This window comes from Bombina bombina, chromosome 6, assembly GCF_027579735.1.
Source record: "Bombina bombina isolate aBomBom1 chromosome 6, aBomBom1.pri, whole genome shotgun sequence".
Taxonomy (NCBI): domain Eukaryota; kingdom Metazoa; phylum Chordata; class Amphibia; order Anura; family Bombinatoridae; genus Bombina; species Bombina bombina.
The window spans coordinates 173,568,048-173,583,777 of NC_069504.1; positions in this window are offsets into that span (position 1 = coordinate 173,568,048).

Consider the following 15,730-nt stretch of genomic DNA (forward strand, 5'->3'; position numbering starts at 1 on the left):
ATGTTTTGTTAACATTACTGGTTGATTTTTAATTGCTACCTCTAAATGATTTTCACATACACAAGCATTGGATAACATTCCATAAACAATAAATCATCTTTATGCCAACAAAAGAAGAAAAAACGAAAAAAAAAGCACAATAAATTGCATAACTTAGTGAGAGCTTTATACTCATTCTGAATTGAATGTTATCTATATTAGGTTATCTTTCTCGTCTGTTTAGTTTGACCAAGAAAAACTCTCTTAGATTATATTCCTAAAACCGTATATATATCATAGTCATCCAAATGCACACATACATACACACCTAGCAAACCAATCAATGGTTGCCACAATCCACACCAAAGGGGAAAGAGAAAGGGGGAGGCAAAGAGAAAAAAAAAACCAAAAAAAAAAAAACCCTTAGTATACTTTCTTAGCTAGTTGACCATTCTTTGGGAAAATGCCCTGTAAGTATATTTTGGAGAAAAAAAATAGCATTGCTCAATGGGCGAACTAATTGAATTTGAGTACTATTCGGGAGTGACTTAATAATACCCTCCCATTTATTAAAGAAGGCTTGGACCTGGTCATTGTTTAGATTTTTTATATTGTACTGTTCCAATGTAATTTGCATGATGACTGCTTTCTTGAAATCTGCAAATTTTACCATCTGTGCAGCCTTCCAATTTTTCAGAATGATATTACGGGCTAACATCAATAATGTATTGATAAGTTTGTACTCTCTACCACCCGTCAGCCATGTAGTAAGAAACACTACCTCTTGCGGACCTATATTTATTCTCGGATTAACTACCCGCTTAATCCAATAGAATATCTTGTTCCAAAATTGCATAATTTTAGGACAGGACCACAGGCAATGCATAATATCAGCATTTTCTATGCTGCATTTTGTGCACTGATGAACTTTTTTATACCACATGGTCATTTTGCTTGGAGTAATATATACATTATATAACAACTTCAACTGGGATTCACGCCATGCTGTAGGGATCCAAGAATCATTGATTATTGTCAGGCAATTCTGTACATCTATAGGAAGAATCTCTGGGAAGTATCTTAGCCATATCGAATATATATACTTAATTTGTCTAGTTTTAATATTGGCATTCAAGATTTTGTACAGATTAGCTATTGAGAAACTTCCCGCTTGATAAATTTTAATCCCGATTGCTAACGGGCCCGTATTCCAGTGAGACTTGAATTCTGTTTGAATATGAGTTAAATAATGCCGTATTTGGAGATAAGCAAAAAACTCCTTGTTCTGTATTCCATATTTAGATCTAAGAGTGTCAAATGTATCAATTATGCCAGGTTCTACCATTAACTGTCTAACATATCTTAAGCCTCTCTCTCGCCAGCCCTGAAAAACTTGAGACTGCTACCCCGGTTGAAATCCCGGGTTTCCTTGAATTGTTAAAAATTCAGTCGCAAATGGGACAGCCTTGATTTCAAGGCAATATTTTTGCCACACCCTGATGACATTTTTAAATGTTATCAGATTATCAATGTTACAAGGGAGGTTTCTAATTGGGCAATGTAATATAGCTTTCAGATCAAATGGAGCAACAATGCTGGATTCACACTGATATAGAGTAACATACTCCTTTTCAGTAATCCAGTCAATAGCATATTTTAGTATTGTAGCCCAGTTATAGTATTTAATATTAGGAAACGATAGGCCAGCAGCCATATTATCATTCATTAACCTATATAACGCCATCCGTGGTTTTCTCCCCTTCCAGATAAACTTAGAACACATCTGGTTAAATCTGCTGATATCTCTACTTTTAAGTAAGACAGGAATATTCTGTAACAGATACAGTAATTTAGGAAATAATATTGTCTTAATTAGCATTATACGTGGTATAAGTGATATCGGGAGATTTATCCAGTTATCCAATTGTTTCTGCATTTCCTGCAAACAAGATGGGAAATTTAAAGTGTACCACTCTGATGGATTATTGCTAAGAACTATACCTAAATAGTTTATATGCTTGGTTTCTTTAAAAGGATGCCTCACATTCCCATTTAATGGTCTCCTTATCCACAATAATTCAGATTTACTTGAGTTGATCTTGTAACCTGATATTGAGCCAAACAGATGCAATAATTTAAGAACTATCGGTAAATTAGCCTCCACGTTATTTAAAAAGAGCAATAAATCGTCTGCGTATAATGAAAGAATGAACTTATGCCCCCGGATGGTAATACCCTCTAATTGATCACGCAACAATATAGCCAATGGTTCGAGTGATATATTAAACAGGAGGGGAGACAAAGGGCATCCTTGCCTTGTGCCTCTATAAAGAGAAAAAAATTCTGTAGTTACATTATTTACAATAATGGCGGAGACCGGATTACTGTATATCAATTTAATGAGATTAGCAAAATGGCCACTGAATCCAAACTTATCTATCGCCATGAAGAGATGACCCCAATCTAAATAATCAAAAGCTTTCTCCGCATCCAACGCCACCATCGCGGCACTCAACCTGTCCGTGGTTTTTTCTGATAGATTATTCCAAAAATAATCCAATATCAACATGGTTTTACGGATACTTTTTACTGGGTTTCTCCCCTGCATAAAACCAACTTGGTCCTTGTGTATAATATTTCTAAGAACAGGTTGTAATCGCATAGCAATAATCAATGTCAATAGCTTATAGTCTACATTTAATAATGATATAGGTCTATATGATTCAACTCTCTCTGGGTCCTTGTTTTTCTTTAGAATAAGTGAGATATTAGATGCTGTAAAATATCTAGAGCAAGTTGAGTGCGAGCCATAGTAGCTGTTGAATAACTTATATAAGACCGGGGTCACCTCCTCCTGCAGCATTCTATAAAACTCTATCGGGAGGCAGTCGGGCCCAGCAGCTTTATTAAGCTTAGCTTGTTTAATTGCTGTGTTTATTTCTTGTAATGTAATTGGCAAATTTAGATCTCACTCTTCCTCAAACGAAATTCTTGGGAGTTTTACCCTAGACCAGAATACCTCTCTATCTACCTGTTTGGGGGGATCTGACCTGTAGATTCCTTGAAAGTATTTAAAGAATTCCTTCTTTATTTCTTCTGTCTGTGTATACCTATTACTGCTCTGTCTAATTGCGGTGATCCGGTTACTATCTTTAGGTTTAGCTATTCTAGCCAAGTATTTTGCAGCCCGGCCAGTAAATCCTCTGTATAGCGCTTTCTGTTTTAAACCTTCTTGCATGGCTTTCTGTTTTAGAAAGATGTTCCACTGGGATTTAGCCTCAGCATATCTCTTCCAATTATCATTGGTTCTAAGGGCTGTATATGTGTTATAGCAGTTCCTAACTGTGTTTGAAAGTTGTAGCTCTGTCTGTTTATTTGTTTTCTTTAATATGCCTAAATAAACTTTAATGTGCCCTCTAAGAACAGCCTTTGCTGCCTCCCAGTAGATTTCAGTCTTCTCCAAATAATTCTCATTAAAACTATGATACTCAGCCCATTTATTTCTAAGAAAATTCTGAAATCTACTGTTAGTTGCAAGATATTTAGGAAAGAATAGATTATTATTATTTGCCTTTTTAAATGCGTTACAACCAAACTTCAGAGAGATAATGGCATGATCTGACAGCACTATATCTTTAATGTCAGTTTTACAGTCAATGCCAAGCAATTTCTCTGCAATAAGGAACATATCGATTCTAGAAAGACTTTGAAAGCTTGGTGACACGCAAGTGTATGCCTTAGTGTCTGGATGATGGATTCTCCAGATATCCCTCACCCCAAGTTGGGCACACAATTTTTGGAATATACATGTTTTCTTATCCCCCTTGTATAATTCCTTCTTCCCAATTCTGTCTAAATTAGGCAGGGGTGTTAGGTTAAAATCTCCCACTATTATTAAGTTCTGCCCTGAATATCCCAGTAACTTATTTATTAAACCATTCCAAAAATATGTGTCCAACACGTTAGGCCCATATACATTACAAATTGTAAAACAAGCTGTATTGATTTTTATCTGCATAATTTGAAATCTACCTCCAGGATCCTGTTCTATGCCAATTATTTCATGCGTTAATTGTTTATTAATCAGGATTGCCAGTCCTTTCTTCCTGCCCTCCCCCGCTAATGCAACAACTTCTCCCACCCATTTAGTTTTTAACTTCATGATCTCAGAGTCTTTTAGGTGAAGTTCCTGTAGCATTACTAGATCAGGTTTGTATATCCCAAGCTGTCTAATGATGGCTTTCCTCTTAATTGGTGAGGTTATCCCACCTACGTTCCATGAAAGGAAATTTAAGGGACTCATGTCCACCTTCATTCCTTTAACTGTGGAGTTGAACTATAAGATTTCATCTGTTATCAATGGAGAGAGAGAGAGACACAAACAAAACACAAAAAAAAAAAAAGGGGGGGGCAAAAAAAAGGGGGGACCACCACATTCGTACCTTCCGCTTATATCCAACCACCAACAGGAAACACAACCATACAGCCATTCACTCACTAACTTCCATACAATCAGAACAGTCATATCAAGACCTGACTACCTGTCTATAATGTATTTTGATTTATTATATTTATTGTATACCCTGGTCCTTACAAAAGGCCTGCGCTTCTTTATAATTATTCAATACCTTCTGGGTTCCATCTATAGATAGCACCAGCTTAGCCGGGTATAGCATCCTGACGTTATAGTTTGCATTTAAAAGTTTAGCGCAGAACGGAGACATCTCTTTGCGCCTTGCTGCGGTCTCACTAGAGAAATCCTGAAAAATTAAAATCTTATTCTGGTCTATCACAAGTGGATACATTTTTCTATATTGACGTAAGAAAGTAACTTTATCTTGAAAATTTAAGAACTTCAATACAATGGGTCTACTAGCATTATGATCTTTTCTCACTGGACGTACTATTCCTATTCTATGGATCCTCTCTATGAGTACTGGCGTAGCTGAATGAATTCCAAGACTCTGAGGTAATGTAACCGTAGCAAAATGCATCAAATCCTGGTAGGTGTCACCTTCTGGCAGACTGATAATTCTAAGATTGTTGCGCCTAGATCGGTCTTCCAAGTCCTCAACTCTAGCTTGCAACTTATCAAGACGCGCCATATAATCAGTAGTGATAGGTTCAGCTGAATTAAGTTTATCCTCTATATCTGAGATCCTCGTCTCTACCTCTGTTAGTCTAGTAGAAAAATGCCTTATTTCTGCCGTAAGACTACAAATATCATTTTTAATATCTGATTTCATACTATCCAATTGTGGTGTGATAGACTTAGTGATTTGAAGGACAAGTTCTTGCATATCAATCTGTGTCTCACTCTGGGTTTGTGATGAATCTAATGTCTGGTCAGCACGTTTAGCCATTTTTTTCTCCTTCTGTTTAGCAGGCATAATAGGAGAAGGATTCCGAGTTGTGAGTATGAATTTATCCATATATACAAAATCTAATCAAGCCCACTACTACTAGGCCACTCAAAGTGACTGTGCCACACAATTTACGGAACTATTGAGTTTCGTGTGTTATATATAAAAGTGTTTGAAGAAATCCCGAAGGATGTGTAGATATATTCAAAGGGGGAAAAATAGGCAATAAGTGCCTGTGCTACTGGGCCAAAAGAGGCTAATCAGTGTCTACATACAGAAGGGGTCAATGGGGGATACAAGAAGGAGCGTGAGGTGAGGGGGGGGGGGGAAGGGACAGAGAAAAAGAAAAAAGTGTAGATACCAAAAACGTGAGAAAAGATAAAAGACAAACAAAGGAGTGGCCTAAATGGGGAGTTACCAGATTCTAAAGTGCTTAGGATCTTTTTAGAAGTTTTGAGTTATTCTAAATCCCACCTAATGCACCACTAACTGTTAAGTATATTACCAACACAGCAAATATTAGTTTACTCTCACAAGGCAAATATACACAACAGGGTTTCAGCGTTTTGTACCAAGGAATACCTCTTGCCAGGCTGAGCCGTATAGTTACTCTAAAGATTTATCTTGACAGATTAATTTTCTACCAGTATTTTACTTGTGTCTGCTGAACTAAAAACACAAGTGAAAGGATCTCACAGCCTGGGTGATATTCCTAGTACCCAGGCTAGGAGCTTCATTCCAACATTTTAGGGACCAAGTAATTTAATCAGTATTGCTTGACTAAAGATCACAATCCAAGGGGCTAGCGACCTTGTTTATCAGCTTAGAGACGCACCCTCAGGCAATATGATATCTCATTCAGCCAAAATTTACAATATGAGCCAATATTCTTGCCCTTGAACAGAATGTTATCCCACCTAAACCATAATGCACACAATAAACTTCACCTGTGAGAGAAAAAACATTACCCCCTTATGCTAACATGTGTACAAATGTCTAATAGTGACTTCACTTAAAGCATCCAGAGGGAACCATGTAATGCTAAATGTCCATACACATAACCAATTTACTGAGAATTGTTTAGGGATAGATATTTAAATGTCCGCAGGTCCAAGTGATTGTTTTTCTGTATTTGCTGAAAAAAGGAACCAGATTTATATGCAGTCAAAATCCCTTTTAAACTTGCAACTGCAGCACAAGAAGCCACCTTCAAAAGGTATATCCAAAGTATATAGGATAAGTTTCTTATCAATACAGCATGGATTGGACCCCTTCAATTACGGCTATCATGTACCACCAGTACACAGGGGTATTGCCCAACACATATGTCCCATACTCCACGGCCTAGAGAGGGCCATGCATCTCCCCTTCCACCGGTCGTACTCTCACAAGTCGTGTTTTAAGTTTCGGCAGGGATACTGACAAATAGGAACAAAGTACCTTAATTGTGGAGAGAGGGTCGCTCCAATGATCTTTCGGCAGGCCTTCCTATACTCACATTGTGTCCTTATGCGAGTCTGCTCGTGGGGCCAAGCTTAGCATGCCCCCAGCCGTCTTCCATTTGATGCACCAGGCCCACTATCAGCTCTCTATGAGATGCACCTCTCTGCCGGAACTATGCTTCCCGCTACCGTCGTAGCGCTATAGGACGTCTGTATTCATCCGCTGAACCACCACCGGCTCTGTACCTGACGCCTCGGTCTATGCGCTCACCAGGGAGCCACCAGGCCTCTCACGACCTCCGATATACCGGCGGACACAGAGCACATCAGCAAACTTAGGTATATCTTTCACCCACTTTCTCCTCCCAGCGTTAGGGCCAGTTTTTGTTAGGGGGGTAAAGCGGTTACTTTTTCTCGAGGGCCTGAATCCCATCAGGCAGCCCAGCGCAATATCCCTTCTGCTTCTTACATCCCAGCTTGGCAAGGGCTTCACCTCCGTAGATTCACCAAGGAACTGCCCGGCCTCTCATCTCCACCTAAGTGCCACCGGTCAGGTCAGGACAATGAACTTTCCACAAAGGGGGCTTTGTTAAAATGCAAGACAAGCCGCTACCGGGTCTGAATGTCTTCTTTAGAGAGTATCAAGTCTATAGGCAGGCAGTCAGGTGTTGTTTGCAACAATTTGCAACAGTTAAAACGAGCACCGCTACACTCTGATTGCTCCAGTCAGAGTACAAAGTAATGAAATTGTAGCAGGTTGCTTCCGCGACGAAGCACACAGAATGGCAATTAGCAGACTTCCACTTCGTGAATCCCAAGATTCTATGCCCAGGCCAGTGGAAGATCCAGGGCCAAGGGTCGGTTGAAGGCGGGAGTGGGTGATTCAAGCTGTAAGCAAGAGCAGCCTAGCGTGCAGCACTTTGCTTGCTCCTCCCTCAAACGGAAGTCCACCTCTCTTCGAACTTGTACTTTTCTAATTTACTCCTATTATCAGTTTTTCTTCATTCTCTTGGTATCTGTATTTGAAAAAGCAAGAATTTAAGCCTAGGAGCTGGCCCATTTTTGGTTCAGAACCTGGGTAGCACTTTCTGATTGGTGCCTAAATGTAGCCACTAATCAGCAAGCGCTACTCAGTTGCTGAACCAAAAATGATCTAGCTTCTAAGCTTAAATTCAAATAAAGATAGCAAGAGAACAAAGAAAATTTGATAATAGGAGTAAATTAGAAAGTTGCTTAAAATTGCATGCTCTATCTATATCATGGAAGTTTAATTTTGACTAGACTATTCCTTTAACAACAGCTATGACATTCTTCAGTGTCTTAAAACAGCTTAACTGTTTATTCAATCAGCAAACAAGACAGCTGTACACAACCTTTTTTCTCATTAAGTCAAACATCAAAGACTGAAAATAATGCAATATTGTTAGGAAATATATGATTGTTGTATAAAATATTAATATATGCATTTAATATAATAAGATGCACTACATTTGCAATATTAAAAATGTGCTCTTTTCTATGCACAGCAGGACATTTTAGTTTTACTCTAAAGCTTAGGGCATTTCATACAGACAGCCTTTAATATAAAGTAACAAACAAATGGTTCTGCTTTACTAAGCAGATGATTTCTTTTATGCCAGGTGTATGAATTAGCATTCGTGTATTACTAATTAGCTGGCATAAAGTTGCATTGTCATGCTGTGGCCATATATGCTTTATCACAGTTCAGTTTCAAGGCTGTCTATCTTTGGTTACAAAATGTCATTTAATCTGTTGCTTATTTGAGACTCGTTTCAAATCTGCCTTTGAAACTACTCAATAGACATTGGTGTCAGATGAACTTTCTGAGATGAAAAATGGCTAAAAATCAAACAGTGATAGTGGAAACTTTAAAAGCACGTATTTGTGTGCTACTTGCACTCACTGTAATTAAATATTGGGTAGACAATTTGTACGTGTTTAAATAGAATGTAAGCAGTTTAACTTCTCTCTAATTAACTATTTTGTTACCACTGGGCTAAGCTTGTGAATATGGTTCTGTGCCATTGGGGCCCATTTACCGAGCTCGGTATGGAGCTTGAGGGCCCGTGTTTCCGCTGCTCCATAACCTGTCCGCCTGCTCTGAGGAGGAGGACAGAAATCGCAACAATTCAACTAAATCGAATACGATCAGGTTGATTAACATCCCCTGCCGCGTATCTGCAGGGGGCGGCATTGCACCAGCAGTTCACAAGAGTTGCTGGTGCAATGCTGAATGCGTAGAACGTATTGCTCTCCGCATTCAGCGATGTCTGTCGGAACTGATCCGCTGATCGGATCATGTCGGACAGACACATAATAAATAGGCCCCTTTTTGTGATTTAAAAGAAAAGTGATGGCTTTTTTAAATATACAGAAAATTAGGCTTGTGCTATTGTTTCATTTACAATGTGAATTTGTGATGAAAACATGAATATTTGTTTAGTCTCTTTCTCTCTCTCATAGTATTGTGCAAAGTTTTAGGCAGGCGGGAAAATTGCTATAAAGTTAGAATTCTTTCAAAAATAGAAATGGTGATAGTTTCGATTTATCATTAACAAAATTCAAAGTGAGTAAACAAAAGGAAAATCTAAATCAAATCAATATTTGGTGTGACAACCCTTTGCTTTCAAAACAGTATCAATTATTCTAGGTAAACTTGCACACAGTTTTTAAGGAACTCAGCTTTTAGGTTGTTCCAGACATCTTAGAGAACTAACCATAGTTTTTCTGTGGACTTAAGCAGCCTCAGTTAGTTCTTCCTCTTCATGTAATCCAAGACAGACTTGATGAGGATGAGATCATTGCTCTGTGGGGGCCAATCAGGTGCCTCCCTTATGGTACTGCATGAGGGAAAAGTAATTGAAATGGATAAGATACTGAAACATCAATAATGAAATATTAAAACGTACATTGGATCCTTTGCAGTGAAACACTTGAAAAAAAATATTTTACATTACAATGCTCTTCCTCTTGAGATATATATATATATATATATGTATATCTGTATATATCTATACCTATACATAATGATGAAGCGCATGTGCGCATGCGCGAAACGCGTCAGGTGTCTATCTGTACCTGCACCTGTCATTTGGCCATTCGGCTGAATAAAAGATATTAATATCAAGTTTGCTGTCTCTGGGTCTCCTCCTTTATTCCCCCTGGTGGGACTTACCTTCTATATATATATATATATATATATATATATATATATATATATATATATATATATATATATATATATATATATATATCTTATATTATATTATTTAAGAATAAATAGAACATATGTTTCTAAGTACAAAACGTGAAATATTCATATTTCAGGTTGGGTTGAGCACAGTTGAATACATAGTAACATAGTAGATGAGGTTGAAAAAAGACAGTCCATCGAGTTCAACCTTTAAAAATCATAATATACTTATATACTTACAATGGAATCTTCATTTGAGCTTAAATTAATTCCATTAAAAAAGGTGTCCCATTTAACACATATAAATATAAATACATGCGATCAGGTTAGCGCGTGAGTATGGGTGTTAGGTTTTTCAGTTTTCAAGCTCCTTTGGAATCTATGGGAGAATACGATAACGCAGACATGAAATTAGAAGTATAAGTTTTTGTGCGTATCATGTTTTCGCTCTCGTGCTAACTTTTTACTTTCAACTTATAATACGAGCGCAACACAATGGCCTCTATTTATCAAGCTGTCAAACCACAAATACGCTGGAATTCCGCAGCGTATTTGTGGCGAGCCTGTTTTGCCGTAGTTATCAAACCCTACAGACCTGCAAAAGTAGAATTTCATGACATAACATACGATCCGCCGGACTCAGTCCGAAACAGATCGATGCTTACATCACTACAGATGTTCCGATGTTCGGCACAATCTGACTACTTTTGCTAGTTATCAAAAAACTAGCAGGTACGCTCGCCACTATTCCGGCCCAGTGTACCTGGTTTTCAATCCGCCGCCCTCGAGACAGTGGATGCCATAGGAATCAATGGGAGACTGAAAGCAGCGAAAGCTCATGTTCGCTGCTGCCCGATATCCCATTGATTCCTATGGGAATGTCTACACCTAACACCCTAACATGTACCCCGAGTCTAAACACCCCTAATCTGCCACCCCTACACCGCCGCCACTTACATCATACTTATTAACCCCAAAACCACCGCTCTCGGACCCCGCCGCAACTAAATAAAGTGTTTAACCCCTAAACTGCCGCTCCCGGAGCCCACCGCCACCTACATTATACTTATTAACCCCTAAACCACCGCTCCTGGCCCCTGCCACAACTAAATAAATTATTTAACCCCTAAACTGCCGCTCCCAGAGTCCCCCGAAACTAAATAAATTTATTAACCCATAAACCGCCGCTCCCGGACCCCGCCGCAACTCTAATAAATGTATTAACCCCTAAACCGCCGCTCACGGAGCCCACCGCCACCTACATTATACCTATTAACCCCTAATCTGCCGCCCCTATACCGCCGCCACCTACATAAAGTTATTAACCCCTATCCTGCCGCTCCCGGAGCCCACCGCCACATACATTATATTTATTAACCCCTAATCTGCCCCCCTATACCGCTGCCACTATATTAAATTTATTAACCCCTAAATCTAAGTCTAACTCTAACCCTAACACCCCTAAACTTAAATATAATTTAAATAAATCTAAATAAAAATCCTATAATTAACTAAATTATTCCTATTTAAAACTAAATATTTACCTGTAAAATATACCCTAAGCTAGCTACAATATAACTAATAGTTACATTGTATCTAACTTAGGGTTTATTTTTATTTTACAGGCAAGTTTGTATTTACTTTAACTAGGTACAATAGTTATTAAATATCTATTAACTATTTAATAACTTTCTAGTTAAAATAAATACAAAATGATCTGTAAAATAAATCCTAACCTAAGTTACAATTAGGGTTATAGTTAGACTTAGATTTAGGGGTTAATATGTTTATTATAGTGGCAGCGGTGTAGGGGGGGGGCAGATTAGGAGTTAATAAATATAATGTAGGTGGCGGTGGGCTCTGGGAGCGGCAGTTTAGGGGTTAAACAATTTATTTAGTTGTGGCGGGGTCCGGGATCGGCAGGATGGTGGTTAATAACTTTATGTAGGTGGCAGCAGTATAGGGGGGCGGCAGATTAGGGGTTAATAGGTATAATGTAGGTGGCGGGTGGCTCCGTGAGTGGCGGTTTAAGGGTTGATATATTTATTAGAGTTGCGGCAGGGTCCGGGAGTGGCGGTTTAGGGGTTAATAACTTTATTTAGTTGCGGGGGGCTCCGGGAGCGGCGGTTTAGGGGTTAATAACTTTAGTTGCGGGGGGCTCCGGGAGCGGCGGTTTAGGGGGTAAAACAGTATAGTATATTGTGGGTGCTTAGTGACAGGGTAGCAAGAAAGCTGTGAAAAAGCCTAAGAGCAGCGAGATTGATGACTGTTAGTTAACAACAGTCCGCTCCTCATCGCTCAGTACTTGGTGCGCAGCTTTTTGACAGCTTTTTCGATTATTTTGGAGAACGTATTCAGGTCCACAGCGGCTATGTTAGGCGATCTTAGGCGAGCGTATTGGTGCCGTTGAATGCAAGAAAGTCGACGGCTTGATAAATAGAGGCCAATGTGTGCAAAAAAGTCTCTGTCTAGCAAAGTTAATTCTTCAAGCGGGAACAAGAAATTGCACACCACTTGTAATATAGCCCTTAGTGTTGTGGATCATTTGGTAAAATGAAAGGGGAAAAAAGCATTGACTTTAAACTACATGGGTGCTACTTGTCAAAATACCATTGGAAGATGTATTTTTCTAGAGGTTTTCTAATGAAAAATGTACCTACCATTGGATGGAATAATTCTACCTTCTGAAAGAAATGGTGTGGAATTTTGAATAATATTTCCCTTGATTTAATTTTAATAGTGATAGAAGAGGTTGTGGTAATTTGAAGCAAACTATCTCCCTAATCATGAATGGGATACAAGTGAACGTTTGCTAGATAAATTGACACAAGATTCGGTCATTATGGATCATTGTGGGACAACGTTGATTAGCTTTAAAGAGCCAAAATGGGAAGCAGTAACATCTGATTGTAGAGAAAAGCAAGTGTACCTTTGACTGTCCAAAACGAGAAGACATTTCTAACAAGTACAAGGAGAACACAAGTGTACAAACCACATACATTTACCATAATTGCTTATGGAAAACCACCTGTGGGCACACATGGAATGATCACAATTTAAAAAAATGAAAAAGACACATTTCACAAATTAAAAGAGCAAGATACAAGAGGAAGACTTAGAGGGAGACCTCAGAGACAATGGAGGAAATAAACAGGAGGAGAACATGATTCATCTTAGCACTCACTAACTGACCATCTGAGTTGGGTTTAGAGGTTAAAGGGAAATACAACACAAAAAAAAATATTTTGTGATCAAGACAGAGCATAATTTTTTTTTTTCCAATTTAGTCCTATTATAAAATTTGCTTTTTTTACATGAAATTCTTTGTTGCATAGATACCTAGGTAGGCATCTTGGGCATTATATGGCAGGAAATAGTGCTATAAATTGTATACATTGCTTTTTCCCTTACCTATCTCACTATCTGTGAGATAAGTGTGTACCCTAGAGCTTTTGAACACCTCCCTTTATACATTAACCTTTATTCATTCCACTCACTATCCAGGAACATGATAGACTATAGAGAGGCATAGGAGGTATTAAGCCCAGTGCTTTCTCACTACTTTTTATTTTTACACATACAATCTTACTTCCCACTAAGTGAAAAAAAATCTGCAGGACAATCATGGAGATTTTCTCATATAGAGACTGAGGGGGGTAGTTATCAAGCCGTCTACTTTTCTGGCTTCGCCGGCCCAATACGTCCGCCTAAGCTCGCCTACCTTCGCCGCCGCGGACCTTGAATACGTTCACCTAAGTTATCAAATAAAGCTGTCAAAAAGCCGCGGGGCGATGAGCAGCGGACTGTGAGAGTTATCACTCATCCGATCTCGCTGCTCTTCGGCTTTTTCCCAGCTTTATTGCTAGCCTGTCACTAAGCACTCACACTAAACTACACTGTTCTACCCCCTATACCGGCGCCCCCGGAGCCTCCCACAACTCAATAAAGTTACTAATCCCTAAACCGCCGCTCCTAGACCCTGTCGCAACTCTTATAAATGTATTAACCCCTAAACCGCCGCTCCCGGAGCCCACCGCCACCTACAATATACCTAGTAACCCCTATCCTGCCCCCCCTATACCGTCGCCCTCTATAATAAAATTATTAACCCCTATCCTGCTGATCCCGCACCTCGCCGCAACTAAATAAATAGTTTAACCCCTAAACCACCGCTCCCTGAACCCGCCGCAACCTATATTAAACCTATTAACCCCTATCCTGCCCCCCCTACACCGTCGCCACCTATAATACATTTATTAACCCCTATCCTGCCCCCCACTACGACGCCGCCACTGTAATAAATTTATTAACCCCTAAACTGATGTCTAACACTAACCCTAACGCCCCCCTAACTTAAATATTAATTAAATAAATCTAAATAATATTTATATTATGAACTAAATTAATCCTATTTAAAACTAAATACTTACCTTTAAAATAAACCCTAATATAGCTACAATATAAATAATAATTATATTGTAGCTATCTTAGGATTTATTTTTATTTTACAGGCAACTTTCAATTTATTTTAACTAGGTATAATAGTTATTAAATAGTTATTAACTATTTAATACCTACCTATCTAAAATAAAGAGAAATTAACCTGTAAAATAACAACTAACCTAAGTTACAATTACACCTAACACTACACTATCATTAAATAAATTATTCCTATTTAAAACTAAATACTTACCTGTAAAATAAACCCTAAGATAGCTACAATATAAATAATAATTATATTGTAGCTATCTTAGGATTTATATTTATTTTACAGGTAACTTTGCATTTATTTTAGCTAGTTAGAATAGTTATTAAATAGTTATTAACTATTTAATAACTACCTAGCTAAAAGAAATACAAAATTACCTGTAAAATAAATCCTAACCTAAGTTACAATTAAACCTAACACTACACTATCATTAAATTAATTAAATAAACTACCTACAAATAACTACAATTAAATACAATTACATAAACTAACTAAAATAAAAAAAATAAAAAAAGCTAAGTTACAGAAAATAAAAAAATAAGTTACAAACATTTTACAAATATTACAACAATTTTAAGCTACTTACACCTAATCTAAGCCCCCTAATAAAATAACAAACCCCCCCAAAATAAAAAAAATGCCCTACCCTATTCTAAATTAAATAAAGTTCAAAGCTCTTTTACCTTACCAGCCCTTAAAAGGGCCATTTGTGGGGGCATGCCCCCAAAAGTTCAGCTCTTTTGCCTGTAAATGAAAAATACAACCCCCCCCAACATTAAAACCCACCACCCACATACCCCTAATCTAACCCAAACCCCCCTTACAAAAACCTAACACTAATCCCCTGAAGATCATCCTACCTTGAGTCGTCTTCACTCAGCCGAGCAGCGATGGAACCCAAGTGGACATCCGGACCGGCAGAAGTGATCATCCAAGGGGCGCTGAAGAAATCTTCCATCCGATGAAGTCATCATCCAGGCGGCGCTGAAGAAGTCTTCGATCCGGGCGATGTCATCTTCCAAGCCGGGTCTTGAATCTTCCTTCCTCCACCGCGGAACATCCTTCTTCACCGACGGACTACGACGAATGAAGGCTCCTTTAAGGGACGTCATCCAAGATGGCGTCCCCTCAATTCCGATTGGAATTAAGGAAGCCAATCGGAATTAAGGAAGGAAAAATCTGATTGGCTGATGGAATCAGCCAATCAGATTCAAATTCAATCCGATTGGCTGATCCAATCAGC